Source organism: Perca flavescens, chromosome 17 (genome assembly GCF_004354835.1).
Source record: "Perca flavescens isolate YP-PL-M2 chromosome 17, PFLA_1.0, whole genome shotgun sequence".
Classification (NCBI taxonomy): domain Eukaryota; kingdom Metazoa; phylum Chordata; class Actinopteri; order Perciformes; family Percidae; genus Perca; species Perca flavescens.
The window spans coordinates 25,186,915-25,207,742 of record NC_041347.1 but is presented as its reverse complement, the minus strand read 5'-3'; the positions used below and the strand labels follow the sequence as shown (position 1 = coordinate 25,207,742).

Genomic DNA, 20,828 nt, shown 5'->3' with positions numbered 1-20,828 from the left:
CAAAGAGGAAGAACAAATGAATTTAGTCATCAGAGGATGTTTAGTAGAATAGGAGAAAACCTGTAAATACACACAGTTATACAAACAAAATAACAGCATACTGTACTTAAGAACTTGAGACTATTAAGAACTGATAACTGAACCAACTTGTTCAAACAGAGATTACATTTCATTTTTCCGTATGGCTATACACCTGGTACTGAGAGTTGAGCATTTCTGTTTTTAACCTTTATTTTATCATAATTGTATTACTATGTATATTTTGGCTGTACATTTATTTGTTTTCTAATTATTTCCATGTTATATTTGACTTAGGTAGATTTGAGTCAGGTGGAACTAATTTGGTTTTCTAAAGACAATGAAAAACGTAAGAAAAGGGAAGTAAGGTATACCAGAGAAATGAAACTGAACAGAACCTTTCATAAATGTATTTTCTATTAATTATATTTTCTATTATTCTTTCAAGTCAGTAGTTGTGTGTGTTTCTTGTGTCTTACTGCTCTTATGGGTCTGCTAGTGCCAATCTCCCTGCCAAACCTAGTGAATTTAGTGAACAAAGAACCGAAGCTTGTAATGATATATATATATATATATATATATATATATATATATATATATATATATATATATATATATATATATACAGTATATATATATATATATATACACAGTACTAATTTACTTATGTGTTACTTGCTGTGTTCACCACCAGCTGGGATTTTAACAGCATCTGCATTCACTGGGTCTGGGGATTTTGAGCCAAAACAGCCCACAAGCGAAACTAAAAGAAAAGGAAAGAGTTTGGAAAGCCAACTAAACTCAGCACCTGGACAATTACAGACGCTATCGACCTCCTGCAGGTGTTTTATGGTCATCTGGTGCAATGCGACAATAAAAATCTTACTTACTGCCTTTGCAAACCTCTTGAATTTTTTCTTGCCTTCAACATTTGAGCAAATTATTCCCTGAGGCAACTCCACCGCACAATGTTTTTTTTTGCCAAGAACCAGCAGCTGCAAACAAGGACATTCAGCCCCATGTCTTCTGTTGCTGCCTGTGGTCACCACTCAGCAGCCGCCCCATCTCATGACGATGATGTCATGACCCCAAACTGACTCAGCAATATGTCAACTGGAACACAACGAGAGAAAAACATTGTTAGAATGGAGGGAAATAACACAAAACAACAAGGTGAAAGGACATGAATGGGGGAAATGATTTAAAAAAATATGAAAACATAAGGAGACACATTATTGGGCATTATAGGCTGTGAGCAAATTAAACACAACATGGCTGGAACGGCACGCAATCCAACAGAATAAACCACCAATAAGCCACTAATAAAGATGTATTTTTTTGCAGACCTGCAGAGAAGGAAACACATTTTATTTTCTTAAAAATAAACCTTACAACATGGGCAACGATTTATCAATGTTCCTCAGATTGTCTACAGGTATTATATCAGGAATTGTAATATCCCATAATATACTATTTAATATAACAAAACCTGGCATTAAAAACAGTGCAGGGTTCAGACTGTTAATGACAGTTGATTGCTTAAGCACTATTTTGAAAGCAGGGACCGGTTTTTGAAAAACACTACACCCAATTAGCAGAACACCTCAGACCTCTCACAAAATGTAACACTCTTGCAAAAACTATACACTAATTTATAAAAAAAACATATTTTGTTACCATATGAAACACAAATGTTTCTCATGATCTTATTCTGTTTGAATCAGTTACACACTGCTGTTGCTAACTGAAAACACTTTCAGCAATTCTACTTCTAAGTGATTAGAGTACTGTAATGAAATACACAGAGAAAGTGCAAATATACAATAAGTTCATCAAACACTACACAAGACCAGTGCTGCATTTCTCTCCATATACCCAAATCAGTCAACATGGAAAATCACAACAAAACATGTCCCAGTTTTCATGCTACTACAGTAGTGTGCATAACACTGTTAGCTCAACCAACAACAGACAAACATAAAATACTGTATCCAGTACAGGTTACAATTGCAGAAAAAGAAAAAAAAAAAAAAGATCTGAAAAAGTACAGAAAATACTAGACATTATCTCTTCACCTAGCTGGATCAGGCCTGGTTGAGAGCAGGTGAACTAACCTGCTGCATTTTTATAGTGCTTAAACCTGAATGGTGTGTCTACAATTAGGCAATCATGTGCTTGCACACCTGATGGCTGTGTTTCACAGATTGGCTCATAGGTGTGGTCATTTGACAGTCAGTGCTTTGGAATTGCAAGGAAGTGACATCATGATATACTTCTGTGTCTAATGAATACAAGTGTGTTTAATATTTTGCAAATCACTGTGTGTATTTTATTTTATTTATTTGCAAAAAGTGTGAGGCTGATATTGTGTATATAGTAGTGCACATCTTGGCCAATGTTTTTCTCCTTTAATGTAAGGTTTTGATAATTGTGTAATAATTTTGATTTCAGTGTTTAAGCAATCGGCAAAAACTGTAAGTAATAACTGGCTTGCTCTGTAATGGCTACTGGCACCATGGATGTGTTTATAGCAAGCAGATGCATCAGAATCTGGAGTGTGTTATTGGTTTTACACATTTTACTCTGCTTCTTCTTTTTTTTTTTATACGATTGGAGCTCTCAGATGGTATTCTATTATAGGTTAGCTGTGTTTAACAGCCTGCTATTTAAATCACACGTGCTGCTGTTGTTCCGTAGATCTCCTGCTTTTTTTTCTGTATCACATAAAAAATAAAATGAAGTAAAAACAATGTCATTAGACTTCCTTTAAACCGTTCTTTATCATATTTATGATTAGAGTAACAATCAATGTTTGATTGTTAAAATCATATTACAAATATCAGCAAGTAATATATCAAACTGAGTGTGCCTTTAACACTTAAGCTGCCAAAAGTTCCTTCTTAATCTCCATGATTTATTAAACTAGGACCTACTAAAATAATACATGTATTTTTTTCAACAAGTGTCCTCCGTGAAGTTCTCATGGTTAAGGAGACTTCACTTTATCTAATTATAGTAAAAACCCACTTCCGTAATTACTGCCTTCACAAACATAAATACAAGTCTAGACAAAAAGCAGTTTGGCAAATGTAAATATGTTATTTACTACAACACTTGTATTTGATAAACATCTGTGTAAAATGTTTGTCTTTGCAGCTTCCTGCTTTCCTTCCAGACTTTCTGTCCGGTTTCTGAATCAGACTGTTGAACGCACCCACGCACGCACGCACCACACACACACACACACACACACACACACACACACACACACACACACACACACACACACACACACACACACACACACACACACACACACACACACACACACACACAGCAGCATTGATGAAAACAAAGGAAATGTCGGGCTATGATTTTGACTAAAAATACACAGTAAGTCACAATCCAGAGATGATCTTCCCGCTCTTATTAAACCAGAATTTAATTTCTTTTTCCTTCAATATTTTAGTTGCAGATGGAGGTTCAACAATAAAAGAAATTACATTTAGGCACAAAAGTGAAAAGAAAAAATAAACAGCAAGGCACCGGCTTTTGAAAGCAATCCACATTGCACGTATCTTCTGCCGCAGGCTAAAAACACATCTCTTCCGACTGCACCTTGGATAAAAATATCTAAAATAAAAAAAATACTTACGGTTGCACTTACATGTGACTCTTTGTAGTTTGGCTTATTTGAACCTAATGTGCTTGCACTTGATTCTTGCTGTCCGGAGTTTACCTTTATGGTTGAAAGCACTTCATTGGAAGTTTCTTTGGATACAAGTGTCAGCTAAATGACATGTAATGTAATGTAATCTGTACCCCTTATTTTGATTGTAAACTTTCTTTTAAATCAAGTAAAAGCATCACATACTATTAAGGGCTGGTGACCAAACCTAACTCCTACTCTCCTGCAGCATTTTAAATGCATACCGCATTTTTTCAGCACATAATTATGACTCATAATTTGTCCTCCGTGAGCATGTGCAGTTGTTTCTGATTGAAAACTTTATTTCAAATTTGGTAAAGACTAAATAGTTGCAGCCCGTTACAGTGCGCTGCTAAAATTATTCTCTAATTAAGCCATTTTTGTCAGTTATTGAGTGTTTAAAGTCTTATTTTCTCAAAACACCTAATACAATTTTAGATTATTCCAACCTGTTTCTCATAGAAACTTAAATTTTACAAGAATTTGTGATTTTCATGATTCCAGGGCAGTTACTAGACCTATTTGAAGATTATTTTTTTCCCCACTCATTTTGAGAAAAAGGGGATTTAATAGCTCTAAATAGACAAACATTACTTGTTAAGATAAAGATGATACGTACACACGTACACAGACACACGTGCCTGGCCAGGGACAACGGATGAGACAACCTGACTTTTGATAACAATTTCATGACATATAGACCTTAAATAGACCTTTACATGTATGTAGTCTGTATTCACTTTTATACTGTCTTCTAAAAGCTGCATTTACTTTTCTGTAAAACCTGGCAGATTAGTGAGCTACCTTTCCACCTGACCATTCAGCCTCAACACCACCGTATCAGAGGATACATACACAGAAAACCTACTTTGTAGCACAGTTCAGTTCATTTAAACTTGATATGCAGTCAGGAGTGCAAGATAAAAAGAAACACATTCAAACAATGCCAATAAACAAGACAACAATACAAAGACATGCGTACAAAAATGGTTCCTGTATGTAATACACACAACACAATTCATCACCACTGGAGGAATCTCTAAATGTGCAAATTAAGCCGAGTTATTGCACATGGGACAAAGGAGTTTTTTACTCCTATTGCTCTTGAACCGGGGGTACTCTAAATCATCGACCTGAGGCAAGTGTTACGAACTCAGAGTGAAGGGAGTGGTTTGTGCAGTCTAATAAAGACCGGGCCTTTCGCAGTACTTGCTGGTCAAAGACACAAAGGCACATTCAACTAAAGCTATTAGTCAACTGCATAGCCTATGTATATAAATAAATGTATAAACGCAAGAGAGGCAACACAATTCCTAGCCTCCTATGCCTTAACGCCACAGACAAGAAGAAGACGTGTGTTTGGAGACTGCCAAAATCTCCTACTGCACACAGATATTGTACATGTTTTCTGCAGAGGAAATGGACAATAGTTTCAACATAAACATAGTCTGCACCACAGACATGCCTTAATTAGTTTCTCATTGTTACAGAACACCAAAACGTCCACACTGACACACTAAAGCAAAGGCAGTCCTCCTCCTGTTAGCCAATAAGCCCCTACAGGTCATTGTCAAGGATTTATTACACATACAGCAGCATGATGGAGTAAATTATACTGTAATTTACTGCAGAGCCTGAAGACACAGTAAAATCATCATGCCAACTCTTATTAACTTTGTATTGATTGTCTTTTTTATATATTCACAAATATGTGAGCAGTCTTATTTACTTTAAAGACAAATAATTAGGGTCACTTTGATTTGACCATGCTTTGTTTGAGTCATGAATGGACCTCATCTGCCCGGTCTAAACCATTTAAAACAAAGTCCTTTGAAGCTTTGTCTCACTGGTATAAAAAAAAAATAAAAAGTGCCTTGCACTTTTGGCTTTACAACAGACAAGAGGACCTCCTCCCCAGTGCTTTGTGCATCAGTGGAAACGATGAGGCAGAAAGCTGTTTGCAGATATTTACTCTTCAGGCTGTTGTTTTAGCAGATGATACTCTGGAAAGCCTATAACAACTGTAGCACGAGACAACACAAGTGAGAAGTTTAGACAGTGGATTATGTTTTTGCACTCATCTGGTCACAGACTATACCCCTTATTTTGATTGTAAACTTTCTTTTAAATCAAGTATATGCATCACATACTAATAAGGGCTGGTGACCAAACCTAACTCCTACTCTCCTGCAGCATTTTAAATGCATACCGCATTTTTTCAGCACGTTCATAATTTGTCCTCCGTGAGCATGTGCAGTTGTTTCCGATTGAAAACTTTATTTCAAATTTGGTAAAGACTAAATAGTTGCAGCCCATTACAGTGAGCTGCTAAAATTATTCTCTAATTAAGCCATTTTTGTCAGTTATTGAGTGTTTAAAGTCTTATTTTCTCAAAACACGTGATACAATTTTAGATTATTCCAACCTGTTTCTCATAGAAACTTAAATTTTACAAGAATTTGTGATTTTCATGATTCCAGGGCAGTTACTAGACCTACTTGAAGATTATTTTTTTCCCCACTTATTTTGAGAAAAAGGTCTAAACAGACAAACATTACTTGTTAAGATAAAGATGATACGTACACACGTACACAGACACAGACACAGACACAGACACAGACACACACACACACACACACACACACACACATCATGTATCCTATGGTAGACACAATTAAAATCCCCAGAAACCGAGCTATCTTATGTATATACACATGATACTCATATACACAACCATTTTTATTAAGACCGATCTCTTTAGTTATCTACTGACTGACAGGCTCTTCTCCTGAGGATGAATGTCTTAAAGTCCCAAAGGTGGACACTGTGATTAAAGACCTTGTAAAGAAGTACAACAAAGATAAATTACAGTCTTCCATTTATAACCCAGCCTCTTTCCTCACACCGTGGCCATTACACCGACCACAGGCCAGGGAGTTTGAAATTTCTCAGCTTCAGTGACGCTGTTAATCATTCTGTTAAGGGCTGAGGAGATGAATTAGTCGTTTGCCCTTTTTAAGTGGAGCACCACTTAGTTATAGACTCAACAAATAGCTGTCAGAAGATGTTTCGGCACCAGTCAATTTCGGTACAAGTGTTAGAAATCATTGCGTCAACAACAGTGCGTCTGCAGTAAATCAGATTATCAGAACATGAAACACATATTTCAGAGATCAATAATAAAAAATATACAAAGAAAACGACGAATTCAAATGCCTAAAAGAGCAATATTTTGCAGAGAAACACTTGCAGCATCATTCGATCCATAACCACAATCATCTTCTCTTTCAAAGTAAACTGGGGCTCTGAGGTCTAAGGGCATTTTCTCGATTTTTACATATGTTCTTAAATTATCTTTTTAAGAGTATTTCCATATAACTGATCCCAATTTGTTTCATATCAAATTGTTTAGATCAAACTCAGCATTCTGTATAATGGGTCCCAAATTTGTCCGAGAGCAATGTGTAAAGAGTTCATTTGACCCTAAAGCCAATTAAGTTAATGTTAATTTTTTGGAATTCCTCAAATCTTGAGAAGATGATAACATACCTTTACTCATGTAGACAAATTGTTTTGTTGCATAAAATGATTTTCCCAATGTGTTAGGTTCACAAAAGTAGCGTGTGATCTTTTTCACTCAGGACAAAGACGTATAACTATGATGAATAATTTACTGAAGGGATGGGACCTGATTAACCAGTCTGATGGATTACTCTGCGCTTTGTCTTCCTTGCCTGATAAAATGGATTTAGCTCTCTCGGGCAGCTTTAAATACTGCCAAGTACAGGGGTGGGGGGTTGATGCTTTAAAAGCTTGTAGAAACAGCATCTCATCTCTGGCTACACTTGCCTTCATGTAGAAGTGGATTTAATTAGAGAAATTAGTAAAAAGGGTTAATATGGCATTTTATTTAGATATATTTTGCCACCAGTTTGTTGTCATTTCTATAGTTTTAATTGTCACTAAGTGAGAGATGTTGTAGTTATTTCTAATGTCAAATAATTACAACTTGGAGGGTGATGTGAGCATTTTTACCTTACTTGTCTACTTGTTGTTATAACATTAGTGCAGCATTAGTATATAGCCTACGAGCCCACAAGCCCCTCCTTCCGCAGATAACTTCAAATGAAAATTGTGTTATGCTGGAGCTCCTATCTGACACTCAGTCCCTATACGCGGCCTGTAAGTGTGAATACAAATTGCAATTCATTCGGAGATCAGGGGTTACGCCATGGGTTTTCTTCACTTAATGAATCAGTCCATTTCTTATTGGTGAAAGGAGATTAACCAGTTTGATGGATGAGTAGATGTTTTGTCTTGATGCCCCTATTGATAAAGTGGAAACCTGCATCAGCGTTGAGCAGGTTTAAGAGTTAACACCAGCTGTATGTATTGGCTGGAGATCAAAGGTGAAGACGAGGGAGTTGTGCAGTAGATAAGTCATCTTCCTTACAATCCTCTTTTGAACTGTACTGAATGTTACAGTTATTGTGGATGAGCTACATACTATATATTCTCCACTGCCAGTTAATTGGTACATCTAGCAAAAAATAATGCTAGAGTGTTGTATTAGACTGCTTTAGTTTAAGCTAGGTGTACCTAATGAACTGGCAGTATGGTTTTTATGAATTTGTAAATAAATATATTTGTCGTATGTGACTTTAAAACATGCAGGCAACTATTAAAATAAGCTTTAATTAAGTCACTTTTTAATGAAGACGCATTAATGGAAGGTGAATCTATGTAAAAAGTATTGATAGTCTGAACTTTAACTGGTCGCTACAGTAGTGCTAACCATACACTCCATATGTGTACATAGTTCAAACAAATCAAAAATGCAATTAGTTAAATGATAAAACTGGCAAAATGAGAGTAAAGGAATATTTGCTAAATAAGTAAACCAATTAGTGAACAGGTTTAAGTAGTAGTGAGTATTATTAATAATTCTTTATGGGTGAACATCTGGATATTTCTTCACAAATATCTATGTCGACTCTACAGAGTGTAAACACAGATACAAATGTGAGTTTGTAACTTGTTTATATTAAAAAGCTACTGATGTGATGATGACTAATTTAAGATCACACTAGCACACTGTTTAGTTTCTAGAGCTCAGAGAAGCTCATTAGAACATTTAAAACCGACTTACTAATCCTTTGTGATCAAACGGAAGAAAAAGCCTCCTACAACAGCACAGAGAAACCACACAGAACATTTAACAAGGTTTGTTCATCAAAGGTTAAAAAACAGCCACTCGCGTTTAAAAAAAAGCCTGTTTGCATCGTGCCTGTGTTTTTAGTTACATTATTTATCTGCTGTTGCCTTGTAGTTAAATTTAATTTCTATCTGTAAAATATCTCCTGGTTGCTCTGAAACTGAATTTTGTTGGAACATCCAAAGGTTGAAGACCAAGGTAGTTGTCTTTTTGAATGTAGTCCAAACAATGCATGTTCTCATACCTGCCACACATGTCTATAGTGCATACCAGTAGCCTATGTGAAGTACTGTAGTGCAGCGTGATTTAACGGATTTAGATTGGGATGTGCTTACATTTCTTTTATGATCAATATTTTCCTTGGTTAAATGGTTCACATAAGTCTACAGTATCTTAATACAATATTCATACTGTTTTCCATTGAAAGAAAGTTTTTGGTCGCTGTACAGTAATAATTCCTGCTGTCCACAAAGGCGAGATCCCTTCCTAATGCAGTTCCAATGTAAGAGATGGAGGACATCACTGACAATACAGTGTGAATTTTCTTCTTTGGTAGCAGTTTACACTTTCAGCAGTCTCTGCTTGGATGCAAAAACATATTTATTTACTGGTCTTTATGATTTTGGAATTCAAATGTGTAAAGAGTTGTCAAAAGAAGGTATTTATAGCAAAGGGCACTATGACTTCCTGCAGCCACTGAATTCTTTTACAGTTTAAGATTATATACACCGGGTACTTACATATCTTACTGACTCAAAATTGTGCAAAATATATTGATTTGACAAATTTGACAGATGCCATAACTTTGCAACCTCAGTCATGTGTTTTCATTTTAGGAAGTACTGGGGCCGGGGACTCTGTCTAAAACAAATACATCTGATAGCTTATATTGTTTATACAAGTCATTTCTTTGTTGGAAATCTCCCACTATCCCTTTTGATAAGTTGCCCACAGCAACCAGTAACTCTTTTATTAGGCTTTTTTTTAATAAGTAATTAATTAATAAAGTAAGTAATCATTGCTGAATTACATTTAGCTGCTTCAGTTTCAGGGTCACACTTTCACAAGAACAATTGACAAGAATGGAACCATTGTTAATGTGATGCTTTTTGTATTATGACGGCTCAAAATGTCTGCTGTGAAAAAGACTTTGTTTACTAAGATAGACTTGAAAAAATATAAACCAATGTTTTTTGAGGTGAACAATGTCAGCAGGAAAAACAAAATGACTTTAGAGTTGAAGTGAGTGATTTACTCTTCGTTGGACTCTCATTTAATCTGCTCCTGCTTTTACATTTCACGGGAGAAGGAGCTCATTTGCTGACTGGGGAGATGGATGTGGAGATAAAATGGCCAGATTTACCCTGCCTCTATTCCTTCACTTGTTTTGACAGCTGTATGTGTGTGCGTGTGTGTGTGTGTGTGTGTGTGTGTGTGTGTGTGTGTGTGTGTGGAGACTGGTCTCTGCAGTATACTCTTGTAAAACCCCTGCCTACTTTATTAACTGACCGTGGAATGTTCTCCTATCCTCAGATGGCTTCAATCTGAAGTGGCAACTCATTTGCCATAACATGACACTATCTTCAACCCCAAAGATTAAATTAGTATTAATTTTGGGTAATGTGTGCCAATTTATGCCAAGTTAGATGAGAAGATCAATACCACTCATGTCTGTATGGTAAATATGTACAGCATCCAGTCAGCTTATCTTAGCATACAAAAATAAAAAGGGGGAAACGGCTACCCTGATCTGTCCAAAACAGCATGTCCAAAGCTTACAAATAAACATGCTACACCTTGTTTGTTTAATCTGTACAAAAACCCAAAGTGTTTGAAGTTTTCCAGGTACTTTCAATTAAATGACAAAATGTGTTGTTAGTAACTGCCCTTTAGAACGACACAAAGCGTTTTTATGATTTGACGCCCCTATGGGCGGGAGGACATCGTTTGTCGGCGCCTTCCAAAATCGTTCCAAATCACTGTTGAAAAGGTAATCTGTTTCATGATGTGACAACACTATGGTTATGTTTTGGTTAGGTGTAGACACAAACACGACTTGGTAGGGAAAGAGCATGGTTTCTGTTGGAATAAGTAGTTGGTCGGGTTAGAAAACAATCATGTTTGGGTTCCAATTACAAAATCATGAAAAGGTGGCAGCTGTCTCCCGTGGCAAACTCCCACTTTTCCTGTCACATCCAACCACCCTCCCCTGATAACATGTTACTTTGATTAATGTATGCATATTTAAAATATCGCTTATTTGTTTTCTCTGTGACCAAGACCTGTAACAATAGAAAATCAAAGTTTACTGGTTGAGAACATTGTGTGACTAACCGGGCTGATAAAAGCCTTTTAATAAAGCACATTGTATAAACTTAAAAATAGATAAAAGGTCAATGCAAAAAATGGAAAGCAATAATTGATTCAGTAGCTTTGTACCAATAATCCTCTAACATTTGACATGTTGTCCTTGCAAGTGTTCCAACAAACGGACAGACAAAACATAAGCTGCTGTAGTTAAACGCACGAGCAACTTGCTAACACATAAATAACTGTGATGAAGGTGTAAACATGTTGTGACTGGTCAAATCAGAGAACTCCAGATACTGCAGGTTACTGTGATAACACTGAACTCCGACTGAGGTAAGTTCTCAGTTATATAATAAGAAATTAGGTTCATGCAACCACATTTATTTCCCTTTATTGTACAAACAGGCCGTCTGTACTGCTGGCAACCCTCATATTAAAACCAATCAATTTGTAAACTTGATAAAAGTTCTAGTTTTACTTGCTTAATGCAGTGTCACTCCAACCTCTTTCTAAATGCTTCGTCAGCTGCTGTTATCAGTTGCTTTATAGTTCTTGGCATCGCCACTGTTGCCATGCAGTCTCTCTCTCTCTGTGATGTATAAAGCAGCAAACACTGGTTACATACACCCATTCACACACATACTGACGTATGAGCTTCTGGTGTTGACACCAGTATTTTTGCCCTCTCTTACGCCATGACACTTATATTATTGATCATTTGGACTTTGTGATGAATGGATGGACTCCACTTTAGCTAATTAATCTGAGCCGCTGTAGCTGCACTCACTTTCAGTCAACCAGCATTAGAGTCGACCCGAAGGCTGAAATGTAAAGGGTAGACCACGGAGGATAGCTGAAGGAGGAGAGAAGAGGAGGGAAGATGTGGCATAAGATTTGGGCTATGTTAGGTGTTAATGAAAAGCCTAACGTTTTTCGTCAGACTCCCCTTGCCAAGAGCTCCTTTTTTTGTAAGATTATTTTTTGGGGCTTTTCCCTTTATTACATAGAGACAGTGGATATACATGAAAGGGGAGAGAGATGGGGGATGACACACAGCAAAGGGCAGCAGATCAGATTTGAACCAGTGCCGCTGCAGGACTCAGCCAACATGGGACGAACGCATTTACTGGGTGAGCTACAGGCCACCCCAGCTGTCAGCTGCCATGTCTTATACAAAAATAGTATTTTTATCCCCCAGAACATGGGAGTTGCTGGTCTACGCTGCCTCGATCGGTTAGTTATTAGTTTGAGCTATTGTGTGGTTTTAGTGTTTTAGGGTTAATTTGTATTGAAATATTCCAAATATAGCGTACATTAAAACGGATTAAAACAAAAATTTATATGGCACTTTTCTAGTCTAAGCAACCACTCTCTCAAAGCTGTTTACTCTATACTGTAGGTACCATTCACACACGCACATTCATACACTGGTGGACGAGGCTACCATACAAGGTGCCCCTTGCTCATCAGATAAACATTCATCTTGCCCAAAGACACTTCAACATGTAGACTGCAGAGGCCAGGGATTGAACTACAGACCTCCTGTTGGTAAACGACCGCTCTACCTGCAAAGCCACAGCTGCCTAATACAGTACATTGCTTAGCTTCTGTGTCGGTAAACGGGGGATGTGCCGATCGCCATTTACTTTAGCTTATACACTGACTATGGATGAGTACTTCATACAACCCCACTTCAAAAAATACAGTACAGGCCAAAAGTTTGGACACACCTTCTCATTCAATGCGTTTCGTTTTTATTTTCATGACTATTTACATTTTAGATTCTCACTGAAGGCATCAAAACTATGAATGAACACATATGGAATTATGTACTTAACAAAAAATTGTGAAATAACTGAAAACATGTCTTATATTTTAGATTCTTCAAAGTAGCCACCCTTTGCTTTTTTATTAATAAGGGAAAAAATTCCACTGATTAACCCTGACAAAGCACACCTGTGAAGTGAAAACCATTTTGCAGGGTTTGCAGAGACTGTGACAGAGGATTCTTATATACCCTAAATGATTTTTACAATACAGGTTTTCCAGATTAAGACAATGACTAAGTGTCACACACTTGACAAGACAATAAAATATGTACTGATAAAACAAAGATTAGCCACAAAAAGAAAACTTGGGCAAAGCTGCTCTGGGTTGGAGCCTTCTTTGGAGAGCTGTAGAAATGAGCAGGCAATAGCAGAAATAAGGTAATGTAGGCTTGTGAACCACATTCACTGCAGTTCAGGGTCTCCATGTTTTGATCATTTAGGAACTTTTCAATAGGTCCCCATCACTGACACTTACATGTTAACTCCTACCCGATGATGTTTGCTGAGGTGGTTACCCCATCAGTTGTGGTGGAAACAAGCCTGATAGTCCTGTGGTGAGACATTTCTCAATCCTGCGCCTTAGACCTGCAAAACAAAAAGAAATCATTTAGCCTTTGAGTACCAAACTGCATTTTTAAAACAAGCAAATACTTATTTTGACAGAGTGTACCCATTTGCCTCGTGTTTTGAATAGGTAACACATATTATTATTTCAATCACATATTATCTTACCCTATTTGTATTTTGTCATTTTGTTTTTATGGGGAATAGTGCAAATGGGAATTTTGAAAGGAAATACTGATTTTTCAATGCAGCCAGCTAATTAAATGATGTTCTTGCATTAACTTGGCGTTACAGGTTTAAAAAGCAAAACGCAATCAAAGCTCTGCATCAGCAGTGTTCAGTGTTACACCTCTCTGGGCGCAAGTCAACAGGCCTAATGCAGACACCTTTAATCATCTATAAGTTAATAAAAACACACCTGTTCAATCTTATTTGGACATAAAGCAGGCTTGTTCTGTCTTACGTCTGGCATTGATAAGAAGCATTTACTGTACCCTGCCCTTACATACACCCATTGACAAGTGTAAGGCTTCTAAGAACATGTTTCCCAAGTTCTCTTTTTGGTATTCTAATTTTCTTTGACACAATATGACATCACACTCCTTTCAGTTGACTCATAAACATGTAAAGCAAGTGTGGAGGTAAACACACACTTGGCAGGCTCTTATTGAGAAATAACCATTTCCGTTCAGAAAGAGCTGCATGCTGTACAGCCCAATATGAACATTTTTCTCACAGTAAACTGGATTGACCCTGTTTCCACTGCTGCAAAGACTTTTTCTATCTGAAAAACCAAAGTGCCCTCAGCGCTGAAATCAATGGAGTCACGTACTGAAACCACCAAAAGATGCTGGATGACTACATTTTGTTTCATAATTGAGTGAAGCATACATTTCAAATAAGTTTTCAACCAAAGCCACACAATTCTTAAAATTTTTAATTTCAATAACAAATGTTTAGAGAATTTTTTTTATAAAAAAAAGAAATAAACATCAAAATTGTATCCGATTATTTTTTCCATCCAAATAATACGTGCAGTAATTCCTGACTTAATAGATAACATGTCTCTCTCAGACTGTTAAGTAATCCTGTAATAAAACAATCGTTCGGATGGGGAAAAAAATACATCTGGATCTGCACAACGTGACTTACTGTATGGCATCACTTTCTTTGAACTGCTAACAGGTGCATTAAAGATATCCTTAGTGAAATTTGTAACACTGTTACAGAATTCCCACTCTTCAGTCCAGAAAAACAAAGTTTAACCCCGTAACTTTTCTACATTTTTCAAGGCCACGGGAACCCTGGCTTTAGAGTCTGGGACATTTTTTTTGTGATGTTTCTCACACTTAAGCTCACTCACCACTCGCATGGGTTAATGTATTGTTTGACACATGAGGCCATGTCTGAAAAGACATCCCACACACACAGCAGACAGATACAAAAGGGGCCTTTGTGTGGGCAGCATTTGACTAAACCTGAAGGCTGTTTGTGCACATGTGTGTGTGTGTGTGTGTGTGTGAGAGAGAGAGAGAGAGAGAGAGAGAGAGAGAGAGAGAGAGAGAGAGAGAGAGAGAGAGAGAGAGAGAGAGAGAGAGAGAGAGAGAGAGAGAATTATAATTATGAATCATTAAAAAAAATCAATATTTACAATATTGGAAAAATTTAACAAAAACACAAAGTAGACTAAATAGTTAAACTGGCGGGGTATTTGCACACTGTCAGAGATCTGAAGCAGAGATGGATCCTGACTAAATACATGCTCAATGACAGTGGCAAGGACCCCTTTACTTAAAGTGAGATGTAGCAGGGACCCCCTACTACATATTGTATGAAATTAAGTTGCATATTAAATTGGGCCTACAATAACTGTTAGGGCAACCTAAAGCGTTCTTACATACCCTTTTTTCATAAGCTATTAAAATATTAATTGTTGGCATGATTTTATAAATCATATTTTAATGGTACATGCTGTATGTGGCACAGTACATCTAGGATTAACTGTATCTGTGGGCTGATATCTTAGGGACTACCTTACCCTTTAGGCCAGTAAGCCTATCATCAGTGGGAATTTATATTTGCTAATAATATGTTGGAATTATGTTAAGGCATTTTAATTTAAAAGACTCAAAGATAATAAAGACTCACAAATTTACAATAATTTGGAGGCCACCCTGCAATGAGTTTGAGGACCCCTTGTTGAAGATCTCTGCCTTACATTACTTTTACTTATATACTTTAAGTAGTTTTGAAACCAGTACTTTTACACTTTTACTTAAGTAAAAAGCTTGAGTTGATACTTCCACTTCTACAAAAGTCTCTTCAAACCCTAATATCTATACTTCTACTTGAGTAATGAATGTGAATACTTTTGACACCTCTGGTTAAGTATTATATTGTGTTATGGAATTGTTTTGTAATGTAGTGTGTTGTATAACGATCAGTGCAGTATAGAATCGATGTGACACCTACTGTACGTATTTAATATGTGATATGTACTATATATGCATTTTCTGTAAACTGCTTTGGCAATAACATGTTTTATTTATCAAATTTCTGTAGCGGAGCGCTTCCAGGACTCAAAAAGTTAGCTTGAGGTGCTCTTTGGATGGGATAATCATAATGTAGAAACCAATAAGGAAACTCCAAGGCACTCTCTTTTAGAAAAATACAAAGCCTTTATTTATGGCTTAGTCATCATAAATCTTAAAGTACTCCGACGCGTTTTGTCACACAAGCCTTCGTGGAGGGGACTGACGAAGGCTTCTATTGCATAAATAAAGGCTTTGTATTTTTCTAAAAAAGAGTGCTTTGGAGTTTCCTTATTGGTTTCTACAACATGTTTTATTTGTTTGTGTCAATAAAGCAAATTGAATTGAATAGAGAGAGAGAGAGAGAGAGAGAGAGAGAGAGAGAGAAATGGGGCTGGTCATCCTTTAATCTCTTTCATTTTTAAGGATATTTATTCAAATTCATTTCAGTGTTATTTATATCCTTTTTAAACCTTTGTTTTTCTTTTGTCTCCAGCATGGACCTTGATTATTACACGATTTTTCTTTTTCTCTGAGCATTTCTAATAAAAAATGTTGAATTATTGATGCTGCAGTAAAGTGCCTCAAAGTAATAATTAAAACTTTGGCCATCATCCTTGCCATTCTGCCTTGCATCTTTATCACTATCATACAATTGCACTGGAACTTCACAGGTTCTTTGATACCACTAATCCTAATTTTTCATTAATTATACTTCATTGTCATTACTGACTCCCCCCGCGACCCAACACCGGATAAGCGGACGAAGATGGATGGATGGATGGATGTCATTACTGAATCTTTATGTGTTGTTGACATGACCTGTTTCACTGTCTGTGAAGTTCTCTGTACATTTTGATCCTGGAAAAACTTAGACTTTACTTACTTAGTTACTGAAGTGTACTGTATTAAACCAGGCTTGCATTTCAAGTTTTTTCTTCTTTTTTTGTCTCATTCTTCCTCTCTCTCAGTTTCTTCTGCCCATGCTGTTGTGAACAGAGTAGACAGTCAGCTGATGAAACAACAACTCTGCCTGGGGGTCACTGTCTGCATAAACACACACTGTGCATCATAGCTACTGTATCCTACTGAGGACCTCACATTTCAATAACCTAAATCCGAATTGTTATAAAACACGTTTACCCTTAATTAGCCCACAGCCCAAACTTCCTATAGCAACTGTACCTCTACGATGACAGAACGACTACAAATATTGCATCACTAAATCAATATAAAGGTGTGAACATTGGTGTGTTTTCACAGTACTGCAGAGTAAGGGTGACCCACGATTGTGGGAGACTATTGTTCACTTGAAAACTGACAAATGCCTATATAGCAGGTTTAGAATCATGTCGTGTAAATGCAGTAATGTAAAATCTCGAGCTAAGCTAACAAAAGTGGAATTAGATTTAATAAAATTATCTATTTCCCCCATTCATTAGCATCTGACTATAGCTGAATTTGTATTCCTTGGTACAGTTTTCAATACATTTTCTCACTCTACACTGTTGAAATGTCATTGTAGCAAACAGCTGCTGTCATAATGTTATTATTATACTGTTTATTATTGTTAATAATATGAACTTATATTTTAATAGTTAATTTAAAAAAAAATAATGAACTTTTCCTCCTATGTTGACAAGTATACTATGTACTTGTGGTACAGTATTCAAGCTGTATTTCTTCTGAAATTCAGCCCAAACTGCAGTATGGAAGTATGAAAGCTCTTAATTTGTATTACTTATGTGGCTACTACTGCTGCTCCTATTGTTATCACGAAAATGTACTCATGAAAGTAATCACACTAATAACTCAGAAGAAAAAGAAATGTGTAACTTGTTACTTTACTTTTGTTATTCAGTACAACTGCGTCAAAGGTTTCTTTAAACTTTAAAGCCCCACACGCCCACACGTTACATCACATAGAAATAGAAAACGAGACAATTGTGGTCCAACAAGCACACACAAGATACAAATATGAGTCTCTTTTGTTAGGGGCTACATGCTCCACACTTCTGGCTCCAGCACCAGGCTGTAATACATCCTCCCATCATACTCCTCCTGGTTAAACTGTGAACAAACCGACCCCGCATTGTGTCAAAGCAAGGGCGTCGGACTGGGGGGGAAAAGAGGACTGAGTACCCAGGGCTCTCATGTGAGGAGGGCCCAAAAATATGAATAGCTGTGGATGCGGTGAGGGGCCCATAGAAAATGCCTTTCTACAGGGCCCTGAATTTTGTGTTACCCCCCTGTGTCATAGTAATGGAGCTTTAATGGGATTAGTAAATGTAATCTAATAGAACCAAAATGATTAGTCGATGTTTTATATAGCTGTAAACTGAATATCTTTCAGATTTGAACTGTTGATCAGACAAAACAAGAACTTTGAAAACGTCACCATGGGGTTTAGTTTCCAGGCATTTTTTCACTACTGCCTGACATTTATTAGAATAAAAGATATATCAATTAATAGGGTAAATAATAATAGATTAATCAATAAAGAAAAAAAAGTAAACTACCCAACCCATACAATGGGCAAAACCACAAATGTCACAGATTTGGGGTTTGGATAAGACCAACCAGTAAATTTCAGCATCTCAAATCCATTGACCTGAGCCTTACTGTAAATGCAGCAGAAAAAACTTTAGTCAGACATCAGAAGTGAGCCAACATTATGGTTTCTCTTAAAAATAATAATATCTGCTTTAATAAACCCTTTGTGAAGTTCATTGGGAAACTGTCTGAGGATCTCCTGTGATCACAATCTGCAGAAGCGCAAGTTCATCAAAGTCTTTTTCTCCAATCTTTCACAAATATACATTTTAAAATGCAACACTAATTTCCGTCCTGTTAAACCTGTCATATACACAAAAAAAAACACTCACGACATATGCCAGAACGCTGCGCTATCTGTTGTTATTCTAACTATTATTTTATTGAGCAATGAACCAGTCAGGTTCGGTTAGTCAGTCATATCACTGTCAGGCGTCTTGTTTTTTTTTTTAGCAACACCCTTTTTATGCATTATGTAGTCCAATAATCTTCACTCTATAACATACTGGTGAAAGCATAGGTTCTACTGAGCATAAAAACACTCAAATGACTTGCAAGAAGATAGCTCAGAGGGAGAGTGGAATGAGCTCAAGGGCTCAACTACTAACAATAAATACCCATCTCAAACTGATTAAGAATAGTTGGATTATTAGGATTTATATTAGATAGACTGAATAAAATAATCCAAATATTACAGATATCTGGGTCAAATGCAATGCAGAAAAATGCACCTTATTTTACAAAAATTCTGGAATGAAATTTTAAAAATGTATTTCTCAAATTCATTTAAATACAGTCCCAGATTGCCCTAAACTACTACTAACCTATTCGTAATCGTCCTGCTATGCCCTGCAGTGTCCTGCTACGCCCTGCAGTGCCCTGCTACACCCTGTAACACCCTGCAACACCCTGCAGTGCCCTGCTACGCCCTGCAGTGCCCTGCTACGCCCTGCTATGCCCTGCAGTGCCCTACTAGGTCCTGCTATGCCCTGCAGTGCCCTGCTAAGCCCTGCAGTGCCCTGCTACGCCCTGCAGTGCCCTATTAGGTCCTGCTATGCCCTGCAGTGCCCTGCAGTGCCCTGCTAAGCCCTGCAGTGCCCTGCTACGCCCTGCTATGCCCTGCAGTGCCCTATTAGGTCCTGCTATGCCCTGCAATGCCCTGCTACATCCTGTAATGCCCTGCAGTGCCCTGCTACGCCATGAATTACTTCATTTACTATTTCTAGTCATAGTTCCATTATCTTTATTGTAACTATTATTGCCACTGTTCATCACACCCCCAACCGGCACCATTGAAGAGCCTGGGTCTGTCCGAGGTTTCTCCTTAAAAGGAAGTTTTCCTCACCACCCAAGGTTTATCCCTAAAAGGGAGTTTTTCCTTGCCACTAAATGCTTGCTCTTGGGGGAATAACTGGAATTGTTGGGTCTTTGTAAATTATAGAGTGTGGTCTAGACCTACTCTATTTGTAAAGTGTCTTGAGATAACTCTTTTTATGATTTGATACTATAAATAAAATTGTACTGAATTGAATTAATTTGTACCCAGAGAGGATTGTACATTAAACAGCAAAGAGAAGAAAATGAGAGATTTATATAAATTTCTAGAAAAATGCCTGATCTCTCTTTGCTGGAAGGGTGTAAAAGGCTCTTCTGATGGTCGCTGGCTTACAGTAAAGAGTTGTCGACATGTCTTATCCTTGAAATATGTACATACACAATGGCAAAGAAATCAGGCAAACGTCATGAGGTGTGGAGTCCCTTTCTTACATTCTTGGAGGATTGTGAACTTGGGGAAACTTTTGACACTTGAAGGTGTTATATCACTCAGGAATGCCAGTGTAACTCTTATGTCACAAAGCTATCTTGTCCGGTATCTCTTTTATGTAATGTTATAACCTTGTTTGTGTGTTGTTGTTTCTTCCTTAGGGAGGGTGGTTGTACTTGTTACAATGCATTTTTGTGAATTGTCTGTGAATTAAACAAATTAATAAATACATGTTCATATAAAAAAAATAGTCGAATAAAAATAATAACACAAACCACACCATCACAAATTACCATACAACCCCTCTGACACAGCTCCAACACAAACAAGCATA

At 37.0% G+C, this 20,828-nt stretch overlaps 1 long non-coding RNA gene across 2 annotated transcripts in view; it reads right to left on the bottom strand.

Moving 5' to 3' along the window:
• Positions 1–672: 672 nt before the first annotated feature.
• The window catches only part of LOC114572531 (uncharacterized), an 88,235-nt gene continuing 68,079 nt past the window's right edge, over positions 673–20,828 (bottom strand). For both annotated transcript variants that reach the window (XR_003694777.1, XR_003694776.1), the window contains 2 exons: positions 13,557–13,666; positions 673–1,131 (listed from right to left, as the gene is read on the bottom strand). This is a non-coding gene — a long non-coding RNA (uncharacterized LOC114572531). The remainder of the gene's footprint in view (positions 1,132–13,556; positions 13,667–20,828) is intronic.